Source organism: Ctenopharyngodon idella, chromosome 20 (genome assembly GCF_019924925.1).
Source record: "Ctenopharyngodon idella isolate HZGC_01 chromosome 20, HZGC01, whole genome shotgun sequence".
NCBI classification, from domain to species: Eukaryota; Metazoa; Chordata; class Actinopteri; order Cypriniformes; family Xenocyprididae; genus Ctenopharyngodon; species Ctenopharyngodon idella.
The window spans coordinates 24597743-24613025 of NC_067239.1; the positions used below are offsets into that span (position 1 = coordinate 24597743).

The 15283-nt window shown below is 39.0% G+C and overlaps 1 protein-coding gene across 4 annotated transcripts in view; it reads right to left on the bottom strand.

Annotated features, from left to right (window-relative positions):
- The window catches only part of hivep2a (HIVEP zinc finger 2a), an 82392-nt gene extending 68903 nt beyond the window's left edge, over positions 1 to 13489 (bottom strand). For 2 of the 4 annotated variants that reach the window (XM_051876534.1, XM_051876536.1), the window contains exons 1-2: positions 13178 to 13489; positions 8885 to 8953 (exon numbers count right to left, since the gene is read on the bottom strand). The gene's annotated coding sequence lies outside the window, so the exon portion shown is untranslated. Of the gene's footprint in view, positions 1 to 8884; positions 8954 to 9383; positions 9798 to 13177 lie in introns of those variants that run through there. The other 2 variants (XM_051876532.1, XM_051876535.1) reach the window with 1 other exon arrangement.
- Between the last annotated feature and the right edge of the window lie 1794 nt (positions 13490 to 15283).

A 15283-nucleotide genomic window follows, 5' to 3' on the forward strand; every position in this document is an offset into this window, starting at 1 on the left:
ACAAAAATAAAGGTCAATTTAAATTATAAACAAATACTATAATAGTATATAAATAATATTAAAATAACACTGCATCTCATTTAAAAAAAATAATGTTTTAGTTTTCAAGAATTTTTTTTTTTTTTCAAAATTAACAAATGAAAGATTATTAGTGCATTGTTAATATCTAGCATTTTTAATGTAATTTTTTCTCATATTTTTGTAAACAAAAGGTTTTAATACAATTGTGTAATTAAAATATGCAGTTTTTTCTTCATTATCACTGACAAAATTAAAAAACTTTTTAATGAACATTTCACTGACAAAATGAACACTGACAATGATCTATACTGAAATCTTTCCTCATCTCTCCGTTGCACTGATTGCAACACCAAACACAATACACCCCCCCACCCCCCAACCGCCCCCTCGCTACACCCTCATCCCGTCGCAGCGAGAGTGGGGCGAGAGCAGATCTTTTCGGCATGCGGGTGGCACGTGGGTGTGCTGAAAGTGAGGCGGGGAGGGAGGAAAGCGCTACTTTTCGCTCGGTGATCAACGCAGCTGCCACCTCACCAACTCAACGAACAGCCTCTGCCAACCAATCCTACCGAGCTCAGCTCACCACCTGTTCAACAAGCACCGCAGGAAAAGACAGAGTAAAAACAGAGCTCTCCTTGAATAACCCCCAATCAGGGTTTCCTATTTTCTCCAGCCTTCTGACAAACCACTGCCAAAAAGTCATTATAATGAGCAATTACAGTCGATTCATGTTTTAGCCGGTAATATGATATAAACATATTCCTCCATCCAGAAATATGTGATCAATAACAAAAAAAATCTAGACAAAGGACAAAAAAAAAAAACTGTGTACATAAATATACTGGGTACACCAGTTACTGGTCCATCCCTTAAAAATGGTTTATTTCAGACAGAGGGTCAGAATGAGGGATGAAAAATAATCATTTTTCCAGATATATATTTGTTTTTATGAGCAAAAAAAGCTTTATTGACATTATAAGTGAACCTCAAGGGATATATATTCATATAAAACCATCTATGCCATGACCTCTTTAAAACTGATTGTGTGAAGAAATAAAACAGTTATCTTACAGTCTCTGATTTCATTGTCATCTGGTGCTATCTTACGTTCATCTAGTAATCTGCATACTGGGTATTAGTAATGTAATGATGTTAGTAATCTAATGATGGATTTTCATGCAAATTAGCAATGCATTCTGCTGTTCATCTACAGATTCTGGGTTAATAGATTAAGCATGATTAAAATAGAGGATTAAGTAAAAGAGGTGTCACATAAGTGCCTCTTTGTCCGCCTTTGACTCCGCACACATCCGGAGACAGATAGCAGTGCACAGGGGAGCCTGCGAGATAGGGAGATATGCATCACTAGAACCCAGAGTTCGACTCGTGAAACCGCCGCAAATATAATGGGTCTCTTACTGTGATGCAATACCATGCCAGAAACGGCATCGCCATCTGACCTTATCAAGACAGCTGAGCGCCCGCACACACACTTGCATGTGGCAACCGAGTGGGCATGAAAACCACAGGCCCGGCTTCATCTCCAGCACGCATCCCTCCACCTCTGCAGAAGCTCACACATGCACCTTGTCAAACAGGAAGTGTGCTCCGTTGCAGCGGTGCAGCTTTTGGACGGTGTGTGATTTGCATTGACAAAGAGAAGGAAACGAAAGGAGGGCGTATTTCAGTTCTCTGCCAGCACGGCGCATATAGTGTGCGGCGCGATGTGTGGGAGAGCAAGGCAGGACAGTTCCTGCTCGCTCTCTCGCTGCTTTCCATGTGCTTTGCCTACGGACACATGCCGCTCGCCTCGTCTCTGCCCGGCTACAGGAAACAGCAGCGCGCACGCTTGTTGTCCAATCCTGGACTATTCAAATTCAAATGCTCTGTTATCTGGAAGTGGCATGAGGAAGAATAAAACAACTGAGGGGCTGTGCGGTGCTGAATGTCTACTGTACAGCCTGGCAGTAAACCAGGGCCCAAAATACAGTTATTTAAAGGGATAGTCCACCCAAAAATGAAAATTCTATCATTTACACACCCTCATGTCATCCTGTATAACTTTTTTTCTTCACCTGAAAAAGGCGTTTTAATAAATCAGAATTTTTTTGAAGAACATTCTTTCTATATAAGTGAAAGTGACATGTAAAGGTCAAGTATGGTAACCTATACTTGGAATTTCTCCTCTGCATTTAATCCATCCATTTAGTGCACACACATTAGGAGTAGGGAGTAGTGAACACATACACACTGCAAACCGTGGAGACCCGGAGCAGTGTGGGTCCAAGATGCGAAAAATCATAAAAGTTTACGAGAGGAAAATCGCAGAACAAATGATTAATGAACAAACGAATCTTTGGAATCAAATATTTTTCAATTGATTGGTTTATCCAGTTCACAAAACCAGATTCGTTCATGAATCAGACTAATCCGATTCTCAAATACAACTTGCTAACTCAATGATCCATTTGTAGCAGGCCCACTGGATTGGAAGAAAAATCGGTGAATAACAACTTAAATTTCAGTCTCATAGACACTGTAAAAAAAAAAAAAAATCCCCATAAAATTTACGGTAAAAAAACGGCAGCTGTGGTAGCCAGAACTTTACCATAAAAAATACGGTAGCAACATTTTAGGTTTTACGGCAGAGCACTTAGTTTAAAGTTTCAGTTCAAAACCATATAATTTAAAGATTTAGGCTATATTGTAATAATTACGGTTCATAACCGTTTATTTTACACACTGTAAAAAAAATTCCATTAAATTTACGGTAAAAACCCGGCAGCTGTGGTTGCCAGAAATTTCACTCTCAAAAACTGTAGATTTAACGGTATTTTACTATAAAATTACATTAAATGTACAGTTAGATCTATTACAGTTATTCACCGAATATACTACGGAAACTATCTGTAAACCAATTAACTGTTTTTCACCGTAGATTTTTCACAGTCTTTTACCATTAAAATCACAGACATTTTTTACAGTATAGAATCTCGAATATAACACACAAGTTGTATGAACTACATTTATATTTTCTGATACTTTTATCCTTTTTTGAAGCTTAAAAAAGAAAGCTTCCATTCATTTCAGTTAAACAGAGAGTACCAAAGACATTAGTCAAAATATCTCCTTTTGCATTCCATGGAAGACAGAAAGTCATAAAGGTTTGGAACGACACAAGGGTGATTAAATGATGACAGAAATTTCATTTTTGTGTAACAACTCCGTTAACCTATTTTCCGTCCCACAGACACTGTATCTAATGTAGCATTGTGTGTTAAAGAAAGGTGCGTGGTTACTCGTAAACGGTTTAGGTGAATGAGAAAGTATGTGTGTGCTCGTTGGTGCGTACGTACGAGTTTCCGTGTGTCTTTGTATAACTGTATGTGTGTGTGGGTGGGTGGGTGCTCTATTTCTGATCAGATGAAACACCTGCACATACTATTGTTCTGCTTGGGAAAGATGAGACTGGTTTTGGTCCCTGTGCGGCATGCGCTTCAGTTTTTACGTGTGTATGTGTGCGTAGAACCTTCCGCTTTGTTTGTCTTTTTTACTGTTACCTAATTAGTCAGCAAAGAGCTCATGTAATCTAGTGACATGTCTAGCAGCGTAATAAATTCTTAATGTATTGAATCAATACAGACAGATCAATCAGAGCAAGGGTTGAGGGTCAAGAGTCTCCCCACCGTGCTCAAATTCACTCGAAGACAGATGTACTGTATCTCCATTCATCCTCACACATGCTGCTTCCTGCTTTTTAGTCTTCTTTCTCTGTCTGTTCCTCTCTCTTCTAAGCTCCACTAATACAGCTTCTCTATCCATCTGATTCCATCAAGGACAAAGCACAGTTCTGGTAGGTTCCCATAGTAACAAAGTATGTGTTGCTGCTTTAGGGGGCTTTTGTGCATTGTCTTCATCGGGGTTCACACAAAAGCGGCGGGCTGACCAATAGCTCTCGTTTTCCTCAACCTCGAGCCGTCGGTGCGACCTGGAACCCCTGCCGTTGTTCAGATCATAAACAAACAGCTTTGTATATCAGGGAGGTCGCGCTCTTCTGATGAGCAAGATCCTCCATTAGCATATTACACGCAACTGCTGACAGGGAAATATTCGTATAATCATCATGCATAGTGTTTTTGCTGCGTCTTGTGTTTTACTAAGTCAATCGCTCATACTAGACCGCCTCCTCCACTTAAGGGCTAATGGACGACTAAATGTATCAAGGAAGAATTTAAGTGATATCAGATGGCATAAAGGAACTGTAAACAGGCAGTGCATCTGGGTAAATTTATGCTCTACTACCTACACACTATGTCTGAGAGATGGAGTTTGTTTCATAGTGCATATTATAAGACGGAAGTTTCAATCGACAGCATTTGTGCCATTATGTTTTGTGTACCACAAAAATGTATGTCCACTTGTCTAAAATGAGGCATCAAAGTAGGACTTAACCGAAATAAAACCGAAATCGCGATATAGCTTAGTGCGTTTAGAAAATTGCAAAGGCTCCAATTTAATTAAATAAATGAATCTAAGCCTAACATGGAAGTAAACAGGGCCAGTCAGTAAACATTAAAATACTCACTATTTCAATTGTTTACCCAAAAGACATAAACAATATGTTCATCAATATGGCTTAGTGACTTAGTGTTTTAAAAATATTATAATACAAATTTTGAAATAAATATTTTTTTAAAATATTGTAATAATTTGCATCCTTAGTAGTGCCTCACTGTAACCTTAATTTTTGCTTTTACTAATCTAAATAATCTTTTAATCAACATTATCCCACAAATGATGTCGATTAAGCTTAACTTATATTGAACCCAGAATATTCTTTAAAGGGGACCTTTTCACAAGATGTAATATAAATCTCTGGTGTCCCCAGAATGTGTCTGTGAAGTTTCAGCTCAAAATACCCCACAGATCATTTATTATAGCTTGTCAAATTTGCCCCTATTCGGGTGTGAGCAAAAACATGCCATTTTTGTGTGTGTCCCTTTAAATGCAAATGAGCTGCTGCTCCGGGCCCACTTTCCAGAAGAGGGCGGAGCTTTAACAGCTAAGCGCTTCAGTTGCTCAACAACAACAAAGCTGGAGAATCTCACGCAGCCAAAATGATGATTGTCAGTAACGGTGTTCAGCCTTACATTGTTCAAACTGGAGTCGGACACTGATGGAGAGATTCAGGAAGAAGTTACAACTTCTGGACGTTTCTGAATGCTTAGTGGATAAATGTATGTAGTTGCTGTGGAGTTGAACCAACTTATCGACTAGCATGTGCCGTCATGTTAATCTTTTGTGCAAATCCAGCATTGAATTGACCCTTGTTTGTGAAGCATCCCGGTGTAAAATCATGGCATGGCAACAAAAATACTACAACATCTCTTCCTCTTCTCTAAAGCAGCCCAACATGGCCTCACCCCCTTTGTTGCGTGTTCCCGGGTGCAGGGTTTATGTAAATTTTGGGGTTTGTGATGTCATCAACCTAGGAAGAAGCTTGTTGTAGTCCTTACCAGCCGTTTGTTGTAGTCCTTAAAAAGCGATTTCTCAAACAGCAACATAACGCACTAACTAAAGTTAAAAAAGTGAAATCATAATCAAGGACCCATTTAAACTACAGAAACTTTCTTGTTTGCATGCATTTTACACAGCTAAATCACATGTCAAGCAACTTGGAAGAAGTGCATTCAAATGTTTTTGCATCGATTTGTACAGAAAAAAAAAAGACAAAAATGAGCCAAACAGTTTCACAAACAAACAATCTCTCACTCTCCTTGCTCAGTTTCATTCAGTTGTTTATTGCTTTCTCCCTATTTGGGACAGAATGCACACCTAACGACCATTCAGAGAGATTTTAAACAGCTTGCGCTCTGAGTTGGCAACAATCAGGGGCTTTTTGTCACAGACTAATTGTAGACCAAAACATTAAAGAGCTCTAAGGCAGAAAGCTCATCTCTCTCCAGAGAACTGTGGTCACTGTATTGGCAGCTCTGACCTTTTTGCCTTGGATAGAAGATGCCTGACCTGACAGCCTCTCAATAGGGTGAAAAGTGTCATGCACTATAGGGACAAACATCTACATATACACACGCAGGTCCGGAAATGCCCTGACCGTGACCATTTTATGAACGATAATCCATAACAAAAATCCTCCATCGCCACATTGAGCTGAAAAGGTGAGGAGGTGAGAAGCATTACTCAATGCTGACTTATTATTGTTATTGCTGGACTGTTGTTGAGCTGAAATGTGATGCTGAAAGAATGTTTAAAAATATTTCAAGCATTTTCAATGTATTATTTACTACACCAAAAGTCATTTTAGTAACACACGCTAATAATTCCAAAGACAACTTGCTGATGACAATAATGGGCTGAAACATCAGTCAGAATTTCACCATTAAACACCAGAGACAATATTAGTTATGTGATTAAATGCATAGTGTGCTGGACACTTGAAATAAAAAAGACTATGTACTTCAAAATATTGACAGTAAAAATGTCTTTCTATTGAGTTGTCCTAGGCCTTCACACAAAACAAACATACAGGGTGACCTGTGTAGTCTGATTCACAACCAAATGACTCTTATGAGTCGGTACTTTTTAGTGAATCAGAAACATACAGCTTCTCCCAATCATCGTCACTGTAGTTAAAACTATTATTATTGTTTAATTAGCTCATAGTAAAGGAATTGTTAATTGGTAATTAGAAGTAAATAGTTATCACTTTAGATTAGGTAATGGAAAATGGGAAAATGCCATTAAGTGCTTTAAAACCAACCTTTATTAGACATTAATTGCATTCATATTCAGTGTTCCTTAAAATGTTTGCAAATACATTTAGCACCCACACACACATATACATGTTGGCATATATATATGTGTGTGTGTGTGAGTGAGTGTGTGTGTGTGTGTGTATTTTTTTAAGGAACACTTAATACTAATGCAATTAATGTCTAATATTCGTTGGTTTAAAGCACTTAATTAATGACATTTTCCCATTTTCCGTGACCTATTCTAAAGTGAGCTATTTACAATTAATTGTTGTTAACAAAGCTTAAAAAAATACATTATCTAGACTAACTCTTTACATATGAGCTAATTAAACAATAATAATTTGGTTAATTACAGTGACAATGAATGAAGAACTCACTCAGTAATAAAGTACTTTATTACCGTATACTTATTATAAAGTGTTACCAATGAACTTTATCACTGAAATACACACAAATAAAACAGAATCTGAATCAAAAATCAGAATCAAATCAAATCAAATCAAAGAGCTCAGGAGATCTGTATCAATATCTAGTCATTCTCAGCACATCAATGTTCAGGTTAACATATTATCTGGCATGATGTTTCATTTCAACAGGTTGCATTATACAGCATAAATGTAAATGTTGACGTAGTCCAAAATGTGAAAGTATTTTCTATTCTCAAAAGCACCCATACCAAAGTTCCTCTCATCACCTTTGTCATTTTGACCCAAATATAACCCAACCCCTCCTCAAAGAGGATTGGCAGAATGACCTTTTGACCTCTTCATGTTCACCACACTGAAGTAAACAAGAGCAAATTCATATGCCACTCAGACAATGCCTAACTGTAGTACAGCTGTCTTTCTTCCAGGGGCTGCATGTTTTTCCAATTAGCACAGCGTATGATAACCAGAGGGCACTTTAATGTCACCTTAAATCAGCAAAAAGCATCACAACACTCCTAGCCAATTGGAGACAAGAACAATCAAATGGCATTTAACCCACAGTGATACACATCAGCATGACAAAACCTCTCAGCTTATCGATCAAACCATTTAAAATTGTTGCTCAACATTACCTGAACTTTACAGACAAAACACAAATAGAAAAGTTCAACAGCTTGCCTGTTCCATCCCCTCGAGCAAACTGTGGTTACATCACTGGATTGCTTCAGGCATGGATCAACATTTGCCACCCACAATACTCCGGCCCAGACAGACACAACAGTTCACACACTACCTACGGCCCTCTGTGCTAACCACCGAGCTTCACATCGACAAACACACACTATAACAGACATGACTTCACCACACCCTGGATCAACCAACACACGTTCAATTTACCTTTATACACTCTTGTACAATTTGCTCAGCGTAGCTGGTGCCTCAATTTTGTTGATCCACTGGCAGGCTTGTGTGGTGCCTGATGGTTATCAACATTTTATACATCTATTTTTATGGTGCAAACTATGTACAGTCAAAAAAGGCTCTTTGTATACTGAGCATATGGTCGAGGGAGACTGAAAGAAAGAAAAACAGAAGAGGTCTGCTCTACACAAAGACAAATACATTCTCTCAGGCCTACCTCAAAAACCTCCGCTAAAACAATGCATGCACTGAAGATGACTAAATTCAAGAATAGATTAGAAAGTGCATTCTACTTTTACTATTTTCAGTTCCTCTTTCCGATTCTAGTCCCACTTATTCGTTCGGTGTTATCTTAAACTCATCCCTGAACAAAGTTGAATGCAAGTTCATCAAAAGTGACTGAAAATAATGAGAGCCGAGAAATACTATCCAAATCGGTCTGTTGTGAAGATATTCATCATTCTTATAATGAATAATTAGCCCAACTCAATTACCTGCACATTAATTATTCAGTCCTATTAACAAAGCTCGGAAACTGCAGTTTAAAAAAAGTGTGACAGCCTTCAAGTAATACATCCTTGCACAAGCATTTCTGGGGATGCTTTACCAAATACACCGAAACCGATGACGTCGCCGTTTCACGAACTCCTGATTGATACAGCTATAAGCATAGCATAAACACCTGTGCTAATTTATGTAAATCGACATTAAACACAACATATCTCAAACATACTGTACCCAGTGTTTGGTTTTCTTCTCCTGACGGTCCCGGGAATCTAATCCAGGTACACACCCTCCTCACACACCCTGTTTAGAAAAAGATAATGTCATTAGTGCATGCAACACTGGTTTTATTAAACTACACACACACACACATAACAACAAAAAAATATATATATGTGCAACAATATTCATTATACCATGTCATCTAAGTTATCTATAATCAGGTAAGGTATCTGTATTTAAACACTACCCATTATCAGCAAAGGTTTGACAGTGGGTTAACAAACTTGTTCCTGTAAGCCACTAAACTTGCACGAATGTGTCCAGCATCGGTCAGACCCCCTGTCAAATTCCCGCTAGCCAGCTGTCACTTCAGCCAGACTCCATACAGGACTTAAAAACAAGCAGCAAAGCAGCACAAAACCACGAGCCACAACACAGTTTTCCTTTACTTTCATTCTTTTTTCTTTCACCGCTCCTCTACTATCTCCCTCTGCCCAGGTCAGTTGCTCACCTGACATGGCATCCTTCAGATCCTCAGGGGCTCCCAATCTCCTTCCTCTCTGCTGTGTCAATCGCGCAAGCCTGTACAATCACCATTCGCTCACGTTCTGTGCAAGAAGCTATTTCCCTACCGCTGTCTGCAGCCTTCTCGCTCTCGCTCTCACTCCCCTCTCTCTCTCTCTCTCTCTCTCTCCCTCCTCCTCTTTCGCACACTCTTTGGTTGCTCCCACTCCTGCTACCTTCACTTGCTCAGAGAAAGGAGCAAAAGAGTAAAAAAAACGATCATGTTTCTTCGGCGTAAGCAGCTGCGCTCTGATTGGCCGGATGGTCCGAAGGAGGTGTCACAGGCACACAGGCAATGGCTGCAGGCATTAAAATAGGTCTCGCCTTGCCCTGCTGCTGCAGAAAACGAAAGAAAAGAAGGGCAGGAGAGTGAGCACGAGCAAGAGACTACCTCTTTTTCAAAGCAGGAAGGAGGGGAGGCCGTGAGTATTTCCTGTTGTGCAGCTGAAGCGAGCGAGGACGTCACATGCAGCATTCTCACTCTGGCGGGGTGTCAACACAGACGCCGGCTCATCTTGACACTCTCAAGACGACCTCGGGATTACAACACACACATGCAGATTCTTCCCCGCATCCATACCAGATTCAATTTAACACTGCGATGCGAGTTAGAGAGCTAGATATAATGTTTAATACTGCCATGAAATGGTGATTACTTTCTGTATATACTGTACAAACTATTATAAGATGATTAAAACCACATTAAAAGAAGCACATTAACACTTCACTGATCTCTGATCACCCTCGATAAGGAAACGGACCCAAATACGTGGCCACCCCAGATCGCTATCTTCCTTCTTAACCTTGTATTTTCAACAAGAAATCCAATTATGTAACCTGAAGCAACAGGTGGAAAAGCACAACCCAGATGCAGGCATCCACTCTGTCACACTGTGTAAGCGGTGATACGCCTCAACTGTTTCCTTCCATACCAGCACCATGAGAACAAATCCTTCCCCTCATCGTGCATGCAAACAAAAAACAACAGTGCACAATTCAGCATTTAACCACAACTGGTGCATGCCAGTTTTCTTGAAGCTCAAACAGCATGCCACTAACAACCCCAAGGTCATGGGTTCAAGAGATTAAATGTATAACTTAAAGGGATAGTTCACCCCAAAATGAAAATTCTGTCATCATTTACTCACCCTCAAGTTGTCCCAAACCTGTGTGAGTTTCTTTCTTCTGCTGAACACAAAAGAAGATATTTAGAAAAATGTTGGTAACCAAACGGTTGATGGACCCCATTGACTTTCATAGTAGTTTTTTCCATACGATGGAAGTCAATGGGGTCCATCAATTGTTTGGTTACTCATATTCTTCAAAATATCTTTGTTTGTGTGTGTGTGTGTGTGTGTGTGTGTGTGTGTGTGTGTTTGTTCAGCAGAAGAAAGAAATTCATACAGGTTTGAAACAACTTGAGGGTGAGTAAATGATGACAGAATTTTCATTTTTGGGTGAACTATCCCTTCAAATTAGGGTTGAAACAATACATTCATGTCACAGTTCGGATCAAGTTCAAATTGTTCTGTTTTTTTTTTTAACCATATTAACCATATTCTAAGAAATATGATAACAGTTAGCAAAAAGTACTGTTGATTAAAATGCTAAATTTGGTATTATATCAGGAATGGACTTCTCCCCCAAGCACAGGACAATGGTGACACCAGAATAGAAATATTTATGATTCTGCTTAGCTAAAAATACAGAATTATGCTAGACACGCATGCTTGCATACATTTAAAAAGTTTTAAATACTGTATTTTATTAATGTATTTTATTTTTAATTTATTAATCATAATTAACATGGAAGCTCAAATGTGTGACCTTTTGGGTTTACCATATTTGATGATCCATTGCCATATTTTATGCTAAATTAAATCTGTCTAAACTTCCATTCTGGGTGAACTATACACAGTACATATTGTCGACATCCATGATACATGTTGCATTTTTGTATTGTGATATATTGTGACACCCCTACATTGAATACAAAAGCCGCTAATGGATAAATTAGTCTGTTAAATTCACAAAAGTAAATACAACTTAAGTGTGCAGTTTGTTCCTTCATCCAATTAAAATGGCATGAGCTCTAAAGGACTTGAAGTGAGAACCCTCTGTAGCCAATGACAGTGCTGTGGTTTGAGTAAGCACTGGAGAGTAACCTTTGCCTTCCTAAAATTGTGCTGAGGGTTCCCTGCAATTGATGGTTAGGTTTGCACAGAGGAACTGGCTGTCACAAAGAACGCTTATTAAAATTTCCGTCAAAGGGCTACTTAAGAATTTGAAGCCTTTGAATACGCTTCCCTAATTCCAGGAACCCATTTGTTTATGTTGGCATTATTGAAAGCCATTTTGAGAGGTGAATCATAAATGTGTGTGTGTGCGTGGGTTTAAAGTGAGAACACAAAGGTGGGTCAGTTTACCTTAAAAAGTGACTTTCCATCAGAAACAATTACAAACAAATTGCCAGAAAGCCTAGATGTGTCAAAGCTCAACATGGAATCAATGTGATTGATTTTGTTGTGGAAAAAATGCGTAAGGACATTTGTCAAACCTCCAGCTCTGTCTGTTGCTTCTTGATGGATAGAACCCAGGTGATGGAAAACAAAATGATGTTTATGTATCATATGTCAGTGTCAGGAAGAGATACTGTGGGTGTGTTTATGCATTGCCCTGGATATATATATATATATATATCAATATATATATATATCAAGCCAGAGCAAAGGGCACTGGCTCATCTATTTGGCATAGTCAAATAAACTAATTTGCCTGATGGGTTGTAAATACTTGGCTACACCCTTGGCCCTGCTCTGCTGCTGTGCTTGCTACGATGCTGTCACGCTCTTACATAACCTCACTGTCTATGTATACCAGATATACAATATATAGGCCCGGTTTCACAGACAGGGCTTAGCTTAAGCCAGGATTAGGCCTTAGTTCAATTAGGATATTCAAGTAACTTTTATAAACGTACAGAAAAAAACATTTTTGACTGGAATTATATATATATATATATATATATATATATATATATATATATATGTGTGTGTGTGTGTGTGTGTATATATATATATATATATATATACACACACACATGTGTGTGTGTGTGTATACACACATACATACACACACACTTATTTTGTTATTTTTTCAGTTTTTCTCTAACTGCATGTAAATTATAATTACATGTATGTAATGTATGTTTGACACAAACACAAAATAATAACTGTTCTATCATATCACAACATGGTAATTTATAGCAGGTGCCACCTGACTTCAGCAACAATCGCCCATCGAGAGTCTCCCTAAAGGGGCCCTTCACTGACTGAGAGCGCGTCATGGAACATTCCCGGAACGAGCCAAAGTCCCACCCACCTTCTCTCCTGCTCACACACATACACGCGCACTGGCGGTGTGTACATGAAAATACAGATCACAACATTACCCATGCTGAAAAAACGAACGGTCTACAACAACACAAACAGCACAGACCCTTCAACATTAATGACAGTCGCTCTTAAGATAGAGATTTACTTCGCTTTTCGCAACAGCCGTGCACATTCCTTAGGATATTACGCAATATTCACTATCTGCAACCAAGCAAACGGGGTATTCCCCACATGTCCCAATAACTGGAGGAGACCCATCCGCAAGGCATTTTACTTGAATTGCTCTTTCAAAAGAATTGTCACTCCCTGACATAGGCTACTAAGAACAAGGTGTACTCGCACTTACCGGTAGAACGTTTTCAAATCCACCCACAACATTCCAAAAGAGTGTCAAACGCCTCATGCAAGCGCCGCTGTCGCTTTCAGACTGACACAAAATATCAGTTAAATTCGAATTGTGACACAACTAGAACGCTGCAGACGCCAGGTGTTGGAGTACAATGTTGTCCGTCTTTGCTTCAGGAAGAGATGAAAGTGAGTTAGTCCGCTTCGGCTGGGGCTTCGCGACCGGCTCGGGGGGGCAGACGGGGTTATTCCTAGCGTCGCTTCCCAGAATAGAAAAGCGAGAGAGGGAGAAGAAGTGAGAGAGAATCTGCGCGTGTGTGTCAGTGTGATTGTGACGTCATCGGATCCCCCAGCGCGCGTCCCCGTGGAGCGAAGGGGGGAGGGGGGAGTGGGGTTGACCGAGACTACCCGCCCGGCCTCTTCCTTGTCTTGATAGGAGGAGGGAACTCCCTTGGTGAAAATTCTCCAGGAACGAGCTCCTCTGACTCCAAACCGCGACAGATGTCTTGTGTTCCTGCAATTTGATGCATCAGGGCAGGGCGAGAACGCGCAGTGACATTAGGTCTACTTGAATTGCACATCACAAGATTTCATTTTGAAATGCCCTTTCATAATGTTAGAGGGGCATTAAATTACAGATTTAGATTTATTATCTACCAAGACGTATATGTTATATTGCACAATATGTGACCTATTTCAGCAACAAATTAGCAAAACAAAAATAGCAGTGACCTGTTTTCCCTGCCTCCATGCATGACATTGTTTAGGAAAGAAAAACTGTAGGCTGTAAATGATGAGACACCTAGTTGTCAGCCCTGCATCACTGACTGTTTACATACAGGATCTGATATTAATGAGAATTTAGTCATATTTTGATTATATACTGCAACTGTCATGTAAATGCACTATCCTGATTGCCATACTTTAGATCAATATCGAAATCTGCCTACAGCTGGCATATCCCTGTATTAATTATTAGCTAATTTTAGGTCATAAAAACACTTTATTGTCCAAACAAAGAGGTAGAAAGACATTTTGTAAACATTAAAAAAAATGTCATGGCCATCACACATTTCTGTGTTATTGTTAAGGACACAAATGAAATTAATATATTCTAATATTAATGAGAATTCGGTTATATTTTGATTATATAAGTGTCGTGTAAATGCATTATCCTGATTGGCATACTTTAGAGGTCAAAATTTCACTTTCTCGAAATCTGAGTACAGCTGGCATATGACCATTAATTATTTATTTTAGGTCATGGAAACACTTCAACGTCCAAACAAAGGTAATTCTGGGTAGTAAGAAAGTCATTTTTAGAGGAAGGCAGTACTTCAACATTTTGTAATCATTAAAAGAAATGTCACATTTCTGTTATTGTTGAGGGCACAAATGAGAATTAATAAGTTAATTACTGTCCAATATTACTTAAATGCAGCATAACTTTTTCTGAGTAAAGTCTTAACCAGAATTGGAAAATTATATAAACATGGTCATTGTTCACGTGTATAGGTCTTGTTTGGCCCTAAATAAACAGGGATTATTAAAGCTGCAGTCTGTAACTTTTTTTGGTTAAAAATGATCCAAAATCAATTTTTGAGCAAGTACATAACTAGCCAGTGTTCAAAAATATCTCCTTACCTTAGCCCGATTCACAACGGTAAGCTTGTAATAATGTTTTATAATTCAGGTGGTACTGGTGGGTTTCCGCGGGAAATTCGAGCATGCAGCCGTTCGTCTTTGTGTCATTACGTCACGTCAGTTTACGTAAAGAAGGAGTGCCAGCTAGTAGCTATATGGCATGTGGAGGATGCTGCAGGTAGCGGATCATTTATAGCCTTTTCTCACAGCAGCTGCAATAATTAAACTTATTTTCATGGCGGATTGTAATACAGAATTTGCAAAAGACAATCACCAGTGACAACTGGAGATTCACCCGTAGTCAAAAGCAAAAGACTTTGGACTGCGGAGTGGCTACAGAAATTGAAATCTACAGGTAACGCTAATACACACTAAATGTGCAATGCTGATGTCGTGAACATTAACAATTTGAGAACCAAGTATAACAATAATAATAATTTGCACGGTTTGACGTGATCCGAGC